This window comes from Rhinoraja longicauda, chromosome 33 (genome assembly GCF_053455715.1).
Source record: "Rhinoraja longicauda isolate Sanriku21f chromosome 33, sRhiLon1.1, whole genome shotgun sequence".
NCBI lineage: Eukaryota > Metazoa > Chordata > Chondrichthyes > Rajiformes > Arhynchobatidae > Rhinoraja > Rhinoraja longicauda.
This window is the reverse complement of record NC_135985.1, coordinates 19,717,488-19,739,444: the sequence shown is the minus strand read 5'-3', so window position 1 is coordinate 19,739,444 and position 21,957 is coordinate 19,717,488. Positions and strand designations below refer to the sequence as shown.

The 21,957-nt window shown below is 42.3% G+C and overlaps 1 protein-coding gene across 1 annotated transcript in view; it reads right to left on the bottom strand.

The window, feature by feature from the left end:
* LOC144609156 (D-glucuronyl C5-epimerase-like) overlaps window positions 1–11,418 on the bottom strand; it is a 97,881-nt gene extending 86,463 nt beyond the window's left edge. The window contains exon 1 of the mRNA XM_078427585.1: window positions 11,350–11,418. The gene's annotated coding sequence lies outside the window, so the exon portion shown is untranslated. The remainder of the gene's footprint in view (window positions 1–11,349) is intronic.
* Window positions 11,419–21,957: the final 10,539 nt, after the last annotated feature.

Here is a 21,957-nt window from a genome sequence, read left to right as displayed (position 1 = left end):
ATAAGATCCCCCCTCAGTCTTCTAAATTCCAGCGAGTACAAGCCTAGTCTATCCAGTCTTTCTTCATATGAAAGTCCCGCCATCCCAGGGATCAATCTAGTGAACCTTCTCTGTACTCCCTCTAAGGCAAGAACTTGTTCCGCTCTTGTCATTCCTTCTTCTCCCTGTTCCCGTGTGGCAGAAGGTACAGAGGTTCCCTCCAACAAACTCACCGGTTCCTTGGTTTAGTTTATTGTCACGTGTACCGAGGTACAGTGAGAAGCTTTTGTCTCGTGCTAACCAATCAGCAGAAAGACCACACACGATTACATTCGAGCCATTTACAGTGTATAAAGGGAATGACGTTTAGTGCGAGGTAAAGCCAGCAAAGTCCGATCAAGGGACAGTCCGAGGGTCACCACACGAGGTAGGTGGTCGTTCTCAACTGCTCTCTGGTTGTGGTAGGATGATTCAGTTGCCTGATGACAGCTGGGAAGAAGCTGCCCCTGAATCTTGAGGTGTGCGTTTAGTTCTATCTATTCTGCCTGATTCTGTACCATCTTCATACATACTAATGGTAAAGCCAAGACGAAGGTAAGGGAACTGTACGCTGATGATGCTGCACTCATTGCCCAATGGAAGAAAGACTTCAGGCACTGATGGACAGATTATCTCATGCTTGCAATGAATACACAGTAACAATCAGCGTTAAGACTCTTGTCATGGGTCAGGGCACTCCACCTCCCCCCTGAAATCACCCTAACTACCACTTTAGGAGTCTGTCAACAAATCCACATTGCTACGAATGGGATAAAGTGTAATGATCTTTTGAAGACAGTTGCCGAATTGGCTGTTACGCCAGGTCTTTTAATCTTGAAAAGCCATTTGGATAGTTACTGTGACTATATTTGCTTCCCATTTGTCAATTGTCGAGTGGCACAGTAGGATATCCTACCCCTCCCAAACTGCCAGAAAAAGCTATAGAAAAATAAAATACCTGAAAATTAAGTACACAAAAAAGACAAAAAAATAGTTCCACTGCTTAATTGCATGAATCTTAATTCCACTTTGTTCCACTTGCATTAATTTAATCTATCTTGCAGAATTAAAAAGTTATGTGCATAACCTATTGATGGATCCTCAGATTTATCTGTTTAATGGTGGACCTGCTCTTCTGATCTGACTGTCAGATCAATGAGATTTAGGACAGCTGACTGTACCATTTAGTGACATGCAAAAGTTAAAATACAGCATGAAAAATTGATTGATTCATTTGAAGAGTTATGAATCAACCAGGCCCACTGTCGCAGTGCCAAATTGATTCTGTCTTTTTAGTGCTTGTCATTTCCTGCTTAATTTCATTCGGTTGGCACTAGAGACCTTAATACAATTAAGACAGTTGTAAAATTAGCAATCTTCAAAGAAATAAAAGGGGTTGCAGAGGGGAACAGAAATCAATCTCGCTTTGCAACCCATTAATGTAAGCGGTTGCATTCTAAACATAATCAAGCAAAATGATAAAATGTTGAAAAGTAAGTACTTTCCTGTTTTTTATGACCATCTCGTAGTTGAGTTCTCAGATCGACAATGATATTGATGATCGGTTGACACAAAATGCTGGAGTAACTCAGCGGGTCAGGCAGCATCTTGGGAGAGAAGAAATGGTGATGTTTTGGGTCAAGACTTTTCTACCTTCGATTTAATCCAGCATCTGCAGTTCTTTTCCTATGATATTGATGATGGTGCTCAAGCAGGATCCAGTAAAGGCAGAAAATCTTGACAGCAATCAGCCAAAGACTAATTTAAAGTTTCTCTTTAGATGCTTTCATGTTTATTTTAGAAGGTATTAGTGCCACTTGCTTTCAAGATATGAGAATAGCACAGCCATAATAGCGGTATAGTAAATCTACAGAATTATTCAGTTGAATACTTAACTTTGACTGGCTTTTGGACTCGACATTCTCCCAGCTTCATGAGAACTGTGCCATAACATTGGATCTTCACCAAAAACATATAAAGACACCAAGATTCAAGTATGACAACATAAGTGTTTGGAGTCTTGTGGCAAATCACACAATGTTCAGGTACTAAAAGTCAATATACAACCCTGTAATGGCTTGCCATCAAAGATCAAAGTCCATAAAGATTATTTTAATGCATGATTTTGGATGCTTCACGTAGGTAGAACTTTGTTTTTATATAGGTTGTGCAATTTTGTTGTGGATTATGCAATTATTCAACATACTATTGTAAATTATAGTATTTGGATATACTTTAGTAGTTTGGGCTACATAAATGCACTTCCACTGAAGCTTAAATTTGATTTTATGATCTGTAGAGGCTTTTTGTTTGCATCTGTAACCATAGATATATTAACGCAATTGAAAGAGCATGAAAGAAAAGGGATACAATATTTGGGTCGTATCTCTGGTAGGATCATGTGTGTCTTGAATCAGGCACCAGATAATGCTTACAAAGATGCGTAGCTTTGTGAGACTGATTTCCCTACCTCCACTTCTCTGTCCACTCAACGCTATTCCCTTCCTCCCATCACAATTTCCAACCACACACATCATCATTTCTTTGAGGATTGCTCAATTTTACGCGTTTATTCATTAAGGTTTCAGTGCCAAAGGTGTGAATTAGCAAATAACAAGCATAGCTAGACAGAATAAAGTTGGCACGCCTAAATTGGACTGGTTGATTCTCAGCTCTTAAAAATTGCAAGTTTAAGACAATAATATTGGGTCATATTGCAAATACAAGCAGATCAAAATAATCTGAATTGGAACAGATTAAAGTTTCAGATGCGACCCAAAAACAATTCTGATGAAAAGTTCACTAGCCTTTACAACTGAAAGAAAAATAAAATTTAATTTCTATATCAGTCTAAATCAGTCAAAATTAGCTTTTAAATATTAGATTCACAAATTTGGAAAAAATCTATTTTGCAAAATCCTCTGTTTTATGAAAGTTTCACAAGGTTTAGATTATGTACTCCATCTACTGACACTGGAGAAAGCATTGATATCTATATACTAAAACTCTAGTTTGTTTCTTCCTGAACTACAGCCAAAACGGTATACGATAGCGCAACAATTTTAGGCCCACCTTACTCACCCGTGGTCCTATGGAAGAGGTTTAATTGAAATCAGTTATATTTTTTAAGTTATTCACATTTTAAAGATTAAAAAACCGTGCATGCGCAGTTGGGGCCGCATTGATCTGGTACTTACATAAGATGACCGCCTCATCCGTGCATGTGCAGAACAAACGTGTCCGCGCGTGTGCAGTTGGGGCTCGTTGATCTCAGGACGAGCAGGGCTCGGCCGCCTGTCTCTTGGGGGCGGGTTTGCCAGCTCCAAAGCGGCAGGAGTGCCAGGCCTGGTGCCGGGGGAAACAGCCTGGGCCTGGACCTGACCGGCTAACCTCGAGCTTGAGGTGGGCCATGGGGAAAGGCGGCAGCAGCGGCAGTGAGGCCGGGCGTTGGTGGAGGCAGAGGCCTGGGCCTGGCGCTTGGTAGCCGTCCGGGCTGGGAAGCGGGGGGAAGATTCCAGCGGCCTAGACCCGAGGGCCGTCAGTGGGAGAGGCGCCACCGTCTACCCATCGCACTGAACCCCCGCACCGGGACAGGACTGGACTCTTCCCCCCCCCCCCCCCCCCAGCTCCACTAATGGCGGCCGCCCGGGCCAGGAGGCGGGTTGCTACCCGACCTCCGTTAGGCGGCGCACGGGAGGAGGGGAGGGGGGAGGGAGGGGGGGATAAGGGGGGTTGAGGGGGATGGAGTGGGTGAGTGGGGGGGAGGGGAAGGGGGTGGAGGGAGGGGAGGGGAGTGGCGGGGGAGGGAGGGAGAGGGGAGGGAGGGGAAGGGGGAGTGGAGGGGGGAGTGGGGGAGGAGAGGGTGCTGCACCAATGCAGGAGAGGTTTGGGCTCAACAGGTCCATTTGGTCTAGTTGTCGATAAATCTTCCTCTTGTACAAAGTTAATTAAAAAAATATGAGTCCTTAAAAAAGTAAATGGAATTGTACCAGTATCATTCACATTACAATATTATTTTCACCACAAATATAGTGCATCAATTTATGCACTTCTCCCCATCTTTCCCATTTCCTAACCAGAATTATGATCTTTAATCCATCCTAGCTGTCTTTATAAACCTCATCACCTGAGTGGTCATTCTTCACCTGGTGGCTTTGATAGTGAGAGTCAGTATTAGATTTGGAGGAGAAACCTCTGAACTAAATTCTGCCCACAATGAACATTCCAAAGAGGTTGTTTCTTTTTGGATATGTCCATTGCTGGCAACGTCAGCATTTATTGCCCTAACTTTATGAGAGTAAGCTATAAATTTGAACCATAAAGACAGTCCACAGATCTCTTGACTAGCAAGAACTATGATACATTTGTAAATCAGAATGGTGTAGTCATAAGAGGGGATCTTCTACCATTGTTGCTGTGCTGCTGTTGCCCTGGTTCTTAATAACAGGTTTGAGAAGTGGTATTAATGTAGCCTTGACAAGTACCCCCAGTGCACTTGGTAGATGATAATGCATAGTACACCAGTGAACATCTGATAGTTATTGTGAACTGAGGACACTGGTGACTTTTCAACACATTAGCTAAAGTTGTAGTACTACTTCCAAACTCCAGCAAGTCTTATCAAGGGTCTATGCAGTCTGTACTGTATTCACAGGCCAACTATAAGTAAATAATATTCTACCTAATAATTGAAAAAGAAAGCCAAAACATCACTGAACCAATTTGGTTGCATAGCTTTGTAGTGCAGTATGTAATTATTCAAAATGTTCACGAGGATGGATCATAATGCGCATTATCACTGAAGTAATTTGAATAATTTTGTAATAAGATGCTGTGAAATTCAAACTTGCAGTTATTTTCTTATCCTTGCCCTTTAATTAATGCAGACGTCAGTATGTGTTTCCAGCATCCATCATGATTCTCATAAATTAATTGACTCACACCATTGAAACACTAAATGGATACTCAAACATATTTTAAATAAGTAAGGGCGATGAAATTCAATAAAAATGTGAGAGCAACTTCTAAATTGTGTAATTTACAATACAAGTTTTTCAGGGACAAAAATCCTTCAGTTCCACAGCTCCACAGGAGGTCTGGAGTATGTCTATTTGCACCATACGTCAGATAAATTTAATAAAGATAACAATTTAATGCAGGATTTTGGTATAATACCCTATGTGAAATTCAATCTGACAACAATTAACTACAGGTTGGCGAGACTTATATCAGTGGTAGGGAAATTATTGGAGAACTTTATGAGGGAGAGGATTTATGTACATTTGTGTAGCAATGTATTAATCATGGAATATCAGCTTGTCTTTAGCGTCTTTGGCTGAGAGGAGAAAGGGACAATATCTAGTTAGAAATTGCTCTGTGACTCACAAGGGCCTTTCAAGCAACATTGCTTAGAGGTAGACACTGAAAGCTGGAATAACTCAGTGGGACAGGCAGCATCTCTGGAGAGAAGGAAGCAACCACAGAAGATGCAACACCTGTCCCTATCGCTCCTCTCTCGATTTTGTCTTGGGACCCTGACAGTTCTTTTAGGTTAGGCAGAGGTTCATTTGCATCTCCTCCAACCTCATCTGCTGTATCCGTTGTTCAAGATGTGGACTCTTATACATCGGCGAGACCAAACATAGACTGGGTGATCGTTTCGCTGAACACCTTCACTAAACCCGATTGCTCAACACTTTAATTCTCCTTCCCATTCCCACACTGACCTTTCTGTCCTAGGTCTCCCCCATTGTCAGAGTTAGGCTAAACGCATATTGGAGGAACAGCATCTCATATTTTGCTTGGGCAGCTTACAACCCAGTGGTATGAATATTGATTTCTCTCACTCCAGGTAGCCTGGGCATTCCCTCTCTATCCCTCCCCCACCCAAGTCACATTCGCTTCTCGTTTTCACCCAACAAACAGCCTGTTTCCTTTATCATCGTTACTGTTTTGTTATTGTGTTTCCTTTCTGTAACCTGCTACAGTACAGCTACACAACTAATTAACAGAGGCTTTACACTCCAGTCTTGGGTTCAGCCATTTTAATTCAGGATCACTCTGGCTACAGCCCCATGGGTAATATATGCCCGGTACTGCACCACCGGGTGCGCTATTCCCATAACATCCCCCTTTATATACAAAACAGATATGTACAGGAACTTTACATGTATAGCCATAAATTAAATTCTTCCATGGTATCTTATTTCACTGAGTCCAACATGTCTCCAACAGTCCACTTTCCAACATGCCTTTGACAATCCATTTCCGTGGTAGCTTCCAAATTTTCCTCCCTTGGATCTGCGACAGTTCAGTGCTCGGAATTATCTAAACTTTGAACAACACATGTCTGGTTCCTCATTCCCTTTTTATCTATTAATTTGTTTGTTTATTTATTTAGTTTTATTAGCCATTACATAAAACAATGCATATCAAACTATAACCGAAAATATAACATTAACTTTTTAAACATAACCTAATAGCCTTTACATCTATATTTAAATACATGTACAGGCCCTATCCTTATTTGGGCACATAATCCTGCAGATAGCGTGGTTTTCGAAAGCATCTACCAGATCTTGTTGTCAGGGTTTGATGCTCCCTGGGGACCGGTGGTCGGCTCATAGGTCGATTTTCTCGCTCCGGTTCAGGCAACGTCACCAGGTCATCTAGGTCAACATCAGCGCGATGAAATGGCTCGTTGGTCTTCCTCAGATGGCGCCGATTCCAACGATAGATGACGCCGTCCTCGGTTCTGACTTCATAAGATCTGGGTTGCGCAACACGGCCTACAACCACAGCCTTCCTCCAGGACTGATGTCGATTATCGGTCGGCTTCACTCGAACTGGATCGCCAGCTTTCAAGGGAATCAGATCTTGAGATCCTCTGTTGTAGTAGTCTGCTTGTCTGTCTCTAGCTGCTCTCAACTCATCTCTTTTTTTGGAATTTCAGGTTTGAGCAGCCTCTGAGTAGTCGGTAGAATGGTCCTGGTACGTCTGTTCATCAATCTTTGAACTGGACTGCTACTCATGCCAGGTTGCAAAAAGCTAGTAGGCTCAGGTAAGGATCAGCTCCGGCAGCCTTAGCCTTCCTCAGCAATGACTTCGCAACTTTCACACTGCTCTCCGCCTTTCCATTACTCTGTGGATAATAGGGTGATGTGCTCGTATGTTCAAACTGCCACTTCTTGGTAAAAATCTTGAACTCCTCAGCTGTGAACTGTGGCCCATTATCTGTGGTGAGCTGATCTGGTATTCCATATCTTGCGAACTGGCCTTTCATTTTATGGATGACATTCACTGCCAGTGTTTTCTCTAGATAGTCTATTTCCCAATATCCTGAGAAATAGTCCACAGTGATCAAATAGTTCCTTCCATCCAAGTGGAACAAATCTGCACCCACCTTCGCCCACGGTCTCTCTGGAATTTCATGGGAATGCAGCGTTTCTTTTGGTTGCTCTTTCCCTTGAGCTTGACATGTCTCACATTTTTGTACGAAGTCCTTGATTTCTGCACTCATTCCGGGCCAGTGCAGACATTCTCTTGCCCTTCTTAGACAGCCATTCACACCAATGTGGGAATCATGTACTCTTGTGAGCATGTCGCGTCTCCTGGCTTTAGGGATGATTACTCTCTCTCCCCTAAATATGAGACCATCTCCAACACTCAGCTCGTCCCTCACATGGAAATAGGAGATGAGCTCTGGGTCAACATCCTTCTTGTTCTCTGGCCAGCCTCATTTGATCACCTCTTGCAGTTTCTGCATAGTCTCATCTTCTCCTGTTGCATCCCTTATGCCATTTAGCAGAGGCTGTGCTATTGGGATGTGCCTTGCCAGGTTTACAGTCTCCAGTTCTCTCATAGTCTTGTCAGTCTTGCCAGTCTGAATATATGCTCTGCTCAGCGTGTCTGCAAGGTGCATCTCCTTCCCTGGTCTGTATCTTATTATCACATCATAGGTCTGCATCCTCACCAGCATCCTCTGCAATCTCTTTGGTGCCCGATGAAGTGGTTTTGTGGCGATTATCTCCAGTGGCTTATGGTCTGACTGCACATTCACTGGCCTTCCATATGTGTACACATGGAACCTCTCTAGACCAAACATCACTGCCAGCAATTCTTTTTCTATTTGTGCAAATCTGGTCTCCGCATCCGTCAGGGCCCTGCTGGCATAGGCAACTGGATGGCCCTCCTGCATCAGCGCCGCACCGTCCAGTTTCTGACGCGTCGGCCTGTACTGTCAGCTCCTTGGATGGATCATAGTATCTGAGTACCACTTTTTTGCATATCTTTTATTCATTGTTCTTTATCTCTCTACATCATCATCAATATCTCTCATTTCCCTTAACTCTAAGCAGTCTGAAGAAGGGTCTTGATCCGAAATGTCACCCATTCCTTTTCTCCAGAGATGCTGCCTGTCCTGCTGAGTTACTCCAGCTTTCTGTGGCTATCTTCGGTTTAAATCAGCATCTGCAGCTCCCTCTTAAACATTGCTTGGAGGTCCAGTTTTTGTCAGTGCACCCAATAACAAAATTCTGAAGTGCACCAGAAGATTAGAGGTGTTTATGGAGAGAGAATTGGGAGAAGCTGGTGAGGTAGAAAAGATTAGGGAACGGTGGTTGAACGCGGATTGAAGTAACAGATAAAGAAAGAATAGCGATATGGATTGAGAGGATAGGGATTGAAGAGATTGAGCTAAAGAATTGGGGTGAAAGTAGACAGAAGAATCTGAGGCAGAGAATCGGGAGTGGGTGCAGAGAAGAAAGATTTGTGGGGTAACGAGAGGATCAGTGGGCAGATAAAGAGGTAAGGTGGAGAGCCTTCTTTACAGCCTTTTGATGCAACATTGAGTTCACAATTTCAGATCATAATTACTACTTATATTGATTCTACTGCTGCCTTTAATACCTCCTGTAGACGGATCTTTGCTCACTCTTCTTCCATTACATCACCATTCTGCCTTGCAATATTGTCCCTTTTTGGCCTTTAATCCAATTCTTAGTGTCCTTCTATTTAATGCACAAAACAGTGACACATTTGACACTATTTACTCTGAGAAATTGTAAAGTAACCACAGGGTTTTACTATGAGACGATGGCTAAGAGTCATTTTGTTGCAGAGTAGAGGAAATTTTATTGAAAAGGTCAAATTCAAAACTAATTATTCACACCAATCATGACATTTTCTATCTTTTGGTTTTTTTTAAATTATATTTCTTGCTTAAAAGCAATATTTTAAAAAATCATTTAAATGTAAATTGTGGATAACACTGTTATCATCATAGAGACTGGCTGACAATAATGTCCTGAGGCATAACAGCAGGATGGCTTTGGATTAACATGCACACGATTGAAATGACAATATCGCTGAAGCATCCTGCTTTAATGATTTTGCCCACCAAAGGTAATTCACTCCCTCATGTTATTGGGTTCAAAGAGGTCCTGTTTGCTTTGCACTTCCCCCACTGAGCTCAGCTATTGCACATGATTTAAAAAAAATTATACTTTTACTTTTCTGTAAAATAGTATAATCTAAAATACCCACTCAAAAATAATCTCTAAAAGGTGCTGAAGCCAATGATCATTTTTAAGGGGGTTGGAATTGTTTGGATCTTTAATCGTTCATATCTGAAGGAGACAGAACAAGTGTCGGAAATAACATGATGTACAGCATGAGGAATTTGGCATCTTTTATTTCCATTTAATATCTCAGCAATCCAGAGGGCATTGTTTATGTCAGAGTATTTTTCCTCAGGTGCTGATAGTCCCAGGTACTTCACTCAAATGGCAATATGTCATCTAGAGAGTGAGTAGGTGAAGGAACCCTTTGGGTGTCAGTAAGGGTGTCAAGTGTTATGGGGAGAACACAGGAGAATGGGGTTGAGAGGGAAAGCTAGACCAGTCATGAATGAATGGCGGAGTAGACATGATTGGCCGAATGGACTAATTCTGCTCCAAGACCTTTGTAGAGGATGGAGAGTAATATGACAAATGAATGGATCCTAATCTCACCCAGGCGTACATTTTCCCTCATGGAATCCGGAAAATGATCACTGCACCCGTCAGCCACACATCCTTTTTCACCACCGCATGCCCCTCCCAATATCCTTGGCACAGAGGTTCTGAGGCCATTTTGTAGTGCCAAAAATGTAGCTCTGGCTGATCTCACCACATTCAAACTTGAAGTGGAAAGACTAAGTGCTAAATGTGATGAAAACTTCCATACAGCTGTATTAAAAATGGAATATTGGAGAACTGTGTTAACTGTGCACACCAAATTCAAATCGATATATTAAAAATATCCATACTTAATTCCATTTTCCTCCTGCCACCTCCCCAACTCTCACTTTTTTTTCCCCAATGTTATTTTGTTGATATTGAAGAGAATTTTATGCAGTTACCTGCAGAGCAAATTGTTCTTTTATCTGCATTTGCCAAATGACTCATAATAAATGGATCTTCTTAATAACACAATCATTAGACACACTTGCATGACAGATAGCCACAACATAACCCTCATAACCCCCTTTTAAAGGCCCTCAGGCTGCAAGGGAAAAGCAAGTAATAAATATTCAACGGGGGAAGAACTGATTTTATCCCATTTTCTTATTGCATAGATCATTCACAGTGGAGTCAGGAAGTGATCCTAATGTTCAATGTGAGCTTTGTATGCTGTCAGGAAAATGATAAATGATTCTGAGAGGGAGAATGCAAAATCCAGTGGATTGGTTTGAAGTCTATCAGGTTGCTGGTGATTTGTATTCAGGACGGGTTTCTAATTGTCACATTGTGATGTGTTGCAGTGCCAGGCTTTAACTTATTAGGTCCTGTATCTGTTATTAACCTCTCTGTCATGCTTGAAGCCACTGAAATGAAGAAAACAAAGAATCTGATAGAATCATTTTAGTGGAGTGTTGTGCAACTAAAACGTTCAGCTGGGAGCAACAGCCCTATAGACAGCACATAGATTTCTACCTTGTTCCACACTATTGTTTCTGCTTTGAACAAAACTCCGATATAGTAGCATGACTTTTATTTTAAAATCCTGAATGTTTAATACATTATTCTATTTTCATCCTGCGTAGCACAATTTTTTTTTTTCCCTATATTGCCTCTTTAAATAGCTCACAACAACATGGGCCTAGAAATTCAATTGCAAAGAATATTTTGAGGACGATTTGCAATCAAAAATTGATTTGATCTGCAGTGAAATGAGATAGCAGCCATTTCTACGTCATTTCACATCACTCTGGAAATTTAACCAGTTATTCCTGGACAACAATATTTTACTAATAGAGCACTTGATTAGGAACCAAATAAGTCCCGTTCTTACCTTTAATCCTTCTGGCTGTTCCATTCCTCAATCTTCACTTTCCCTTACTTTTGCTAAGTCCAGGCTTCAATCATCTCTACCATCAACCAATGTTACTGATGCTATGATGCTGTGGCAACTTCAAGGTCTCTCCCCTGCTGGACCAAGATTGTCATGACACCTCCTGTACCAACCTCTCTCCCCTTACCATGTATTGGCTCAAGCAATACCAGGCTTTGATCTCGAACTCCCATACATTGCCACCCACTTCCACCTGGCCACCTACCCACTGTCCCAGCACTTATATTTCAATCCTTAGAATAGATGTCCCTCCTGGTCCCTGATCCCAGCTCCTCTCGCCTGCAACCAGGAAATGCTCCGTCTGGGTGCAGTAGATTCAGAGTTATACAGCATGGAAACAGGCCCTTTAGCAAAATCTTGTCCTTGCCGACCAAGATGCCCCATCTACACTCGTCCCACCTGCCTGTGTCTGGCCCATGTCCCTCTAAACCTTTCCTACCCAGGCACCTATCCAAATGTCTTTTAAATGTTGTTATTGTACCTGCCTCAACTACTTCCTCTGGCAGCTTGTTCCATATATTCACCACCCTCAGTGTGAAAAATTTGAACCTCAGGTTCCTATTAAATTTTTCCCCTCTCGCCTTTAACCAATATCCTCTGGTTCTTGATTCCCCTACTATGGATAAAAGGCACTGTGCATTCAGTCGATCCCCTCATGATTTTATACACCTCAAGAGCACCCCTCAGCCTCCTGCACTCCAAGGAATAACATCTTAGCCTGCCCAACCTTTCACTATAGGTCAAGCCCTCAAGTCCTGGCAACATCCTTGGAAATCTTCTATGCACTTTCCAGCTAAGAATTTCTAGGCCATAGAATAGATTCATACAACTTCCTCAGTCCATTTGGCCTATTTTGCCTGTATCAGCATGTTTAAAGATGTACACTCCTCTGCTTCTTGCACTTAGCCCTACATTTATTTTCTTTGTAGATGAAAAATGTGCTTTTTGTCAATTATGATTGAATATTACCATCATATTTATGGCAGTGCATTCCAAATTATAATAAGATGCTGAGTAAAATAATTTCTTCTCCTACTCTTTATTTTAAATCTCTGTCCTCTATAAATGACCCTCATAATTCTCACCCCACAATCAAACACCAGCTCCAGTTCCTCAGATTCGGGCACTTCTCAGATGACTATCCTTCATATTTGAACCAAGACAGCAGACTTTCTGCCCACGGGGGGCAATGGACAGGTCCTTACCTCATCAGCTATGGAAACACATGGCAATTTTTGTTTCTCTTCCTGAGGCAGTATAGAATATTGGCATGCAGGAAAGCAACTATTTATTGGTCGGCTCAATCTAAAGGAAATTAGTCCTTCTGACATTATGTCGATTACAAAAGTTTAACTTTACATTTTACAACAAGATGGAAGACCTAGATGGTGTAAAGAAATAATGTTATTCTTTGGGACTAAATGTTATGTTTAGTACCATCACCACCATTACAGATGACTTTTATCTGCTCTATTCATAGACCCCTGACTTTGCTGATACTCGCTTTACTACTGTCATTCCTCAGGTAGTCGAGTCAAGTTGTGTTTATTATCATATGTACAAGTACCATGAGGCAATGGTACAACACAAAGCTTGCTTGCAACAGCATCACAGGCACATAGACTCAAACAAACAGACAGAATGTAATATTGCACATAAAGTGTACACGACAGTGAAATGAAAATGACTGCAAAAGAAGATATTGGTGCAAAAACGCAATTAAAAGCAAGTCCATGTTAGTGCAAAAGGTGGTCCATGGTGTTCTATTCCTCAGATAGGATTAGGGTTGTGTAGGTAGTTCCAAGAACCTGATAGTTATAGAAAAACAGCTATTCCTGAATCTAGTGCATTTAAAGTTTCTGCACCTCCTGCCGGATGGTAGCAGCGAGAAAAGGGCAGGAGGTACAGATCCAGACGTAGGGATCCTTGATGATAGTTGCCATCTTCTTGAGGCAGTGCCTCGTCTAGATGCTTTTGGTGGTGTTGAGTATTTGTTGAATGCCGAATCTCTTGCAACTTCTTAGACAGTAGAGGCACGGGTGTACCTATTTCATGATTCTTGAGGCTGATCATATTTTCATGAGTCCACCTGACTTGATTGATTCCTCTCCTAACTGCAGCACTGATGTTCACTCTGTATTCCTATTGTACTTTAGCGTCCGCTCAGGAATAACCTCATGATTAGAAACACAGAAAAACTGGAAGAGGAATGCGCCATTTGAACCATTCAATTTGATAATGGCTGTTCCTCTATCTCTATACCATATTCCTACCCCTCCCCCATCCCCACATATCACAATGCCTTTTATTTGCAATATCCTTGTATCTTCTTTAAAATTGTAGTACTAGCGATCCACAGCCTTCCATAGAAGAGAATCGCATTCGCTGAATGAAGGAATTTCTCATCTCAGTCCTAAATGTTCTGCCTCTTATCCTGAGATTGTCACCTCTTGCTCTGGACTGCCCAATTAGGGGAAACGTCCTCCCTACATTCACCCCATCAAATCCTGTCAGCATTTTGTGTGCTTCAATGTAGTCTCCTCTCATTCTTCTAAATTCTGGTGAAAATAGACCTATTTATTAACCCACCTCTCCTCATTTCGTTCACAGCATCCCCGGAATTAGTTCCTGATTGCCTGCAAAGGCCATCCCCACATTGATCTTTAACACTATTCTTCTGCACTATAATCTTATCACGCACTATAATCTTTTCTGCACTTAATCTTATTTTATAATCTTATGTGCTACTTTGCTTCAAAGGAAACCATTTTGTTTTAGATAAGCCAGCCTTGGGTAGGTTTATGTGTGCGCAGTTGTGGATTGTAATTTGTAAACCACCCTTTAATTGACACCAATTTCCTGTCAGCTTCAGATTCGGCAGTCTTGTGTTTTCATTTTAAAAATCAGCCTTATTCATAAATATGGAATACAATACAATCAATATACCGTTTTTCTCTACATTCATTGTATCATCAAATCAATATATTCTTGGTGCTATCAAACCAATACATTCTGTTTGCAATACAATTGTAACTCATATTTCCTCTGTTAAGCAGTTTTCTTGATGTAACAGAGATCAGCCTAGTACAACATCATTGTTTGGTATTTTTCTATAGCATTGCTCTGTGCATCAGTTTCTTTTCCCTTTTAAGTGCACGCAATTAGGGAGATAATCCAACAGATTGTTGAGATTTGCTGATCTATGCAACATGCTGTTGTGGCCTTTTGGCTGATGAAAGGAGGGGAGTGGTGACTATCCTGTAATTATTATTTATTTTGTTAGTGTGTGCTTCAGTCTGCCCCAGGCATTTGATGGGGCTTTTGAGAACTGCGATGAGATGATATTCCCAGAGGTGCTGCCATGTACTGTTTACTCATGACTCAACCTCATTAAAATAACCTGGATTTGGACTGCAGTCTTGCACTATCTTGCTTTTGTGCACTCGCCGTTGCATTTATTATTGCATTTATCCATACTTTATGTACATTGTTTATTCTGTGAGCTTCATGAGAACAAGGAATTTCATTGCACAATACCGATATGCATGTGACAATATCCTAATCTAATCCAATGTCCACTGAAAGGTGTGCAAATGTATCCGAGATGCGAAGCAGGTGATATTTTCCCAGCTCCCTGCATATTATTCACCAGGCCCTGCCAGGGATTATACCATGATAGATGTCCCAAAACCCAGAATAAGTTACAGACATGAACCCTGTGCCCTTCCATTCTATGAAAGATTTTTTGGGGGTACAAAATGTGTTTTTTTTCTGGAATGTATTAACCTAAACAGTCTGTTTCTATCTTCAGAGAAAATGTCAGCTGGGGCTCATTGGTGACACTCTCGCCTCTGAGTCAGATCCCTCTCCAGAGACTTGGACAAATAAAATGTGTAGGAAAGAACTGCAGACGCAGAATGCTGGAGTAACTCAGCGGGACAGGCAACATCCCTGGAAAGAAGGAATGGATGACATCATTGGAGATGTCCTCATTCTTTATGGAACCCCCCCATTATAGATGAGCCATTATAGATGAGGCTCTCACTAGGGTCTCCTCGATATCCCGCACCTCCTCTCTTGCTCACGTTCCCCCCATTCGTAACAAGGACAGAGTCCCCCTTGTCCTCACCTTCCACCCCATCAGCCGTCGCATACAGCACATAATCCTCTGACATTTTCGCCACCTCCATCGGAATCCCACTACTAGCCACATCTTCCCATCTCCACCCTTTTCTGCTTTCCACAGAGACCGTTCCCTCCGCAACTCCCAGGTCAACACGCCCCTTCCCACCCATACCACCCCCATCTCAGGTACTTTCCCCTGCAACCGCAGGAGATGCAACACCTGTCCCTTTACCTCCCCCCTCAACTCCGTCCAAGGATCGCGACAGTCTTTTCAGGTGAGGCAGAGGTTCGCTTGCATCTTCTCCAACCTCATCTACTTGTACCCGCTGTTTCAGATGTGGATTCCTGTACATCGACGAGACCAAGCGCAGACTCGGCGATCGTTTCGCTGAACACCTCCAGTCAGTCCGCCTAAACCTACCTGATTTTCCGGTTGCTCAGCACTTTAACTCCCCCTCCCATTCCCAATCTGATCTTTCTGTCCTGGGCCTCCTCCATTGCCAGAGTGAAGTCCAGCGCAAATTGGAGGAACAGCACCTCATATTTCACTTGGGTAGCTTACACCACAGCGGTATGAACATTGACTTCTCTAACTTCGTACCCCTTGCTTTCCCTCTCTCTCCATCCCCTCCCCCTTCCCAGGTCTCCTACCAGTCTTACTGTCCGACTACACTTTATCACTGTACCGCCCACTCCCCCGACATCAGTCTGAAGAAGTGTCTCGACCCGAAACGTCCCCCATTCCTTCTCTCCAGAAATGCTGCCTGTCCTGCGTTGAGTTACTCCAGCATTCTGTGTCTAACTTGGGCAAATAATCTTGGATGATAATTCAGAGCAAGGAGCACTGAGGAAGCACTTGAGTGTTACTGATATAATTGTCAGAAGACACCTACCAACTTTTCATTTCATCATAAAAGATCCTCTAAAGAAAAGCATGAACATTTCACCAAGGCATAGAAGCTGAAAACCAAGTACTAATAAACGGCATTAGTATAGATGGGTACTTGAAGGTACGCATTGGACATGGTGGGCTCAAAATTCTGTTTCTGGGCTGTATGATTCCTTGACCCTCGGATATATCATGCTAATATTTTGCCTTCAACTATCTCTCCTGCACTACAACTTCTGGTGACATTGCATTGATGATTGTGAGATCTTACTCCGCATAAATTAACTTTCATGTTTGCCTTTAATAATAACAGTAACGACACATCAAAAATTGTTCATTGACTGTGCTTTGGGATATACTGTTGTAATAAATCCCACTGAATTTACGTTGCATTTTTGCGAGAAATTTATTTCTATTTATATTGCATTTTTAAACATTGACAGATTTAATTAGATGACCTATTTTTGATATGTTTCACCACATCAGACCTGAGATGGGCATGCAATAGTGCTGTGGTTCAGTAGCTGGATCAGCATCCTGCACATTGATCTAGTTATGAATTTGAACCCCACCATAGCCAATGCGGAATTTAAATTCAAATTATTAAATGTTTGGATTATCTTCAAAGTCATGAAATTACTGTGCAGCTATGCTGCTCATCATATCCACCAAGGTTCTCCAGGGAAGGAATTTGCCATCCATGCTCCGAATAAGTTCATAAGTCATAGGAACAGAACGAGGCCATTAGGCCCATCGAGTTGAATCAGGAAATTCAATCATGGCTGATCATAATAACGGATATGTGACCACAGACCAACCAATGTCTTACACCAAGACCAACCACTCTTAGCATTTTCTTCACTTCAAGTGTAATTAGACATAGACAATAATGACTGACACTGCAAATAGCATCCACATCACATGAACTGATAAATAATAATAAAGAAAACTCCTCCATGACTACCACATAATAGAGGCCTGGAAGATTCCAGTTTTGATCCTTGTTCTGTAATAACTTAACACACCAGTTTGTACATTCTCCCCACAACCACCTGGGTTATCTCGGGGTGCTCCTGATACTTCCCACACTTAAAAGACATACAGGATTGTAGGTTAATTGGCTTTGGTAAAAATTGTACATTGTCCCAGTGTGCAGGAAAGTGCTAGTGTATGGGGATTGATGGTCGCCGTGGACTTGGTGAGCCAAAGGGCCTGTTTCCACGCAGCATCTCTAAACTAAACTAAGCTAAACATGTGATTGCACAAGGATAAGATGCTGTCAGTACAATCAGAGTGTCTTAGTTGGTATCCTGAAACCTATTCTGTAAAAAAAAAAGATTTGGACCTTGCTTCTAACATCTCTCACAAATGAACAGGCCATCAACTCATGCTTTGGCTGACCACTTGGCAGCAGAAGGTTAACAATGTTTGAAGAACCATATTCAGGTTCACCACTTAATTTATATTGAGGATAACCTGATGGTATATATCCAAAACACTCATACTTCATTATCTTCCTCAGGATAGATAGGACTCAGCAGAGTAAAACTATATTACAAATAGTCTAAGAAAATAACTGCAGATGCTGGTACAAATCGAAGGTATTTTTTCACAAAATGCTGGAGCAACCCAGCAGGTCAGGCAGCATCTCAGGAGAGAAGGAATGGCTGACGTTTCGGGTCGAGACCCTTCTTCAGACTGATGTCAGGGGGGCAGGACAAAGGAAGGATATAGGTGGAGACAGGAAGACAGCGGGAGATCTGGGAAGGGGGAGGGGAAGAGAGGGACAGAGGAACTATCTAAAGTTGGAGAAGTCAATGTTCATACCACTGGGCTGCAAGCTGCCCAGGCGAAATAGTCTAGTGGGTTTCTAGAGAAATAGCATTTCTTCTTTAATATGTCCCATACCCACAAGGCTCATTAGATGCCTTGATGAAATATGCTATTCACCCTATTCCGTAACCTATTAATAATAACCTGGATAATTCCATTAAATACATAGACACTTTTCTTCATTGAATGAAATTCTTCCCCAACATGGTAGGTTTTAGCTTATTAAGTGTCTAATGATGAGAGTTCATTTCATTTTCACATTACACTTCGATGCTTTTTTAAGCTACAGATTAATTTCCTTTGTGCTGATCTTTGCAAATGTGAGTCAATCAACTTTACCGAAAGAGGTCAATTTTTTTAACACTTCATTATCACTAGTTCTCACTTGACCCAATGAGTGTCCCTTCACTTTAGTATAAACTGTTTCTATGATTTAATTAAGGCATATTTATCATTGTCTGAGCCTATATCACTTTGCTGACATACCAACAGATTTTTGGCTCGTGTGGCCATATCCTAAAATCTTCATCAGGAAAGGCTAAAAGACTGTCCATTAGCATGAAAATATATAGTATAAGAAAATAACTGCAGATGCTGGTACAAATCGAGGGTATTTATTCACAAAATGCTGGAGTAACTCAGCAGGTCAGGCAGCATCTCAGGAGAGAAGGAATGTGTGACGTTTCGGGTCGAGACCCTTCTTCAGACTGATGTCAGGGGGGCGGGACAAAGGAAGGATATAGGTGGAGACAGGAAGATAGAGGGAGATCTGGGAAGGGGGAGGGGAAGAGAGGGACAGAGGAATTATCTAAAGTTGGAGAAGTCGATGTTCATACCACTGGGCTGCAAGCTGCCCAGGCGAAATATGAGGTGCTGTTCCTCCAATTTCCAGTGGGCCTCACTATGGCACTGGAGGAGGCCCATGACTGATAGGTCAGACTGGGAATGGGAGGGGGAGTTGAAGTGCTCGGCCATCGGGAGATCAGATTGGCCAACGCGGACCGAGCGCAGGTGTTGAGCGAAGCGATCGCCGAGCCTGCGTTTGGTTTTGCCGATGTAAATAAGTTGACATCTGGAGCAGCGGATGCAATAGATGAGGTTGGAGGTGGTGCAGGTGAACCTCTGTCTCACCTGGAAAGACTGTTTGGGTCCTTGGATGGAGTTGAGGGGGGAGGTGTTGCATCTCGTGCGGTTGCAGGGGAAAGTGCCCGGGGATGGGGTGGTTTGGGTAGGAAGGGACGAGTGGACCAGGGAGTTACGGAGGGAACGGTCTCTGTGGAATGCAGAGAGGGGAGGGGATGGGAAGATATGGCCAGTGGTGGGGTCCCGTTGTAGGTGACGGAAATGTTGGCAGATGATTTGTTGGATACGCTGGCTGGTGGGGTGGAAGGTGAGAACGAGGGGGATTCTGTCCTTGTTACGAGTGGGGGGAGGGGGAGCAAGAGCGGAGCTGCGGGATGTAGAAGAGACCCTAGTGAGAGCCTCGTCTATAATGGAGGAGGGGAAGCACCATTTCCTGAAGATTCCGTTAGCATGAGGTGCTTTGAGGTTGGCTGTTGTGCATTAACTCCTGCCTCAGAACTTGGTATTGGTTTATTATTGTCATGTGCACCAAGGTACAGTGAAAAGCTTTTGTTTGCTTGCAATTCTATTAAAGCAGGTACAAACAAGCCATGACAAGTGCAGCAAGCAGTGCAAAAAGAAAAATACCAGAGAACAGAATATACTTTCACAGCATTGTAGCGTAACAATTACATTAAGAAAAAGCCTCCAGCATCTGCAATAGGTTGGAAGATCAGGACCACACACTAATTTATGGGAGGACCATTCAATATTCTGATTACAGAGGAGAAGATGTAACCTGGAACTGCTTCAATTTGCCTATTGCCACAATAGGTCAGCAGCTGCTATTTTACTGCCTCTCCACTCTGCTCTGGACCGTCTGGATAAGAGGAACACCTACTTCAGGCTGCTGTTCATCACTCCAAAGACGTACAGGTATGTAGGTTAATTGGCTGGGCAAATGTAAAAAAAATAAAAAAAATTTAAATTGTCCCTAGGGTGTGTAGGATAGTGTTAATGTGTGGGGATCGCTGGGCGGCGCGGACCCGGTGGGCCGAAGGGCCTGTTTCCGCGCTGTATCTCTAAATCTAAAAAATCTTTTTTTAAAAATCTAAAACTACAGCTAATACTATCATCCCTTCCAAACTCATCACCAAGTTCAAAAACCTGGGCCCCTGCATCTCCCTGGGCATCATCTGGATCCTTGACTACCTCAATGGCAGTCCTCGATCCTCGAGTGTGGATAGGTCACAACATTTCCACCTCACTGACATAAGTGCATCTCAGGGCTACATGTGTAGCCGCTCTGCTCTACTCGTTTTACGCCCATTACTACGAGTAAGCACAGCTTCAGTGTCATCTACAAAGTCGCCACCATTCGCCACTGCTGCAGGCCGAAATCACGGGTATTGAGTCAGTGTACAGGAGAGAGACAGAACATCTGCTTGAATGGTAGCACATGGACAACCTCACGTTCAATGTCGACAAGACCAAGGAAGTAATCGTTGGGAGGGAAGGTTGGGAGAACATGTACCAGCTTTCATTGGTGGGTCGAAGGCGAAGAGAGCAGCTTCTATTTGATATTGGATTATTATTTGGTATTGGATTATTAATGTCACGTACTGAGATATAGTGAAAAACGTTGTTTTTTTGGCCTTTCCTGTCAAAAGGCAGCAGTGCAGGACCATTATTCATAGTGGTGGACACACAAAATTGCAAGTATGAAGATAGTTTAAATAAATTATTAACAAATAAATTATTGGGCAGCACTGTGGCGCAGCTGGTCGAGCTACTGCGTCACAATGTCAGAGATCCAGGTTTGATCCTGACCTTGGGCGCAGTCTGTGCAGAATTTCCATGTTCTCCCAATTACCATGTGGGCTTCCTCCAGGTGCTCCGGTTTCCTCCCACATCCCAAAGACGTGTGGATTTGTAGGTTAATTGGCTTCTGTATATTACCCCTAGTTTGTAGGCAGTGAGAAAGTGGGATAAGATAGAACCATTGTCAACGGGTGATTGATGGTTGGCATGGTCCAAAGGACCTGTTCCCATGCTAAACTAAACTAAATCAAGAAGTTTTGGTTGGTGACATCAAGTAACGTTTTAAAAGCTTGTTGATTACCAGAGGAAGATAAGACCAAATGAGCCATGATAAGATTGTGACTTGAGGGAATAATGATTTTTGTTGGCAGCTTCGAATGGCATTAACACCAGCAAGTTTGAGACATGCTCACTGACACAAAGCTCTGAAGTTGCTGGTATGATCCACCCCGATTTCCCACCTGTCACTGTGGACCAGGAACGTATTGGAATTCCCCACTACTCATCGAGAATCTCCTATCAAATCCACTACCAGCTTCAAACCCATTGATTTGAATGGAGGTTTTACAGCTACAGAAAAAGTAAAGGAAGAGTAAGTTACATTGTTTCAAATATTTGTATTTTTAGTCATGTTTAAATATTTAGAAGGGTTTTAGTTGATTTATTTTTCATAACATTTTAATAATTTAAACACTTAAATTATTTAGAAGTGTTTTTAGCTGAGTTTATTTTTAATTATATTTAAATAATTTAAACATATTTTAATTGTTTATTTCAAGTTTAATGGTTTTTAAATGTTTTTGAATATCAGGAACATT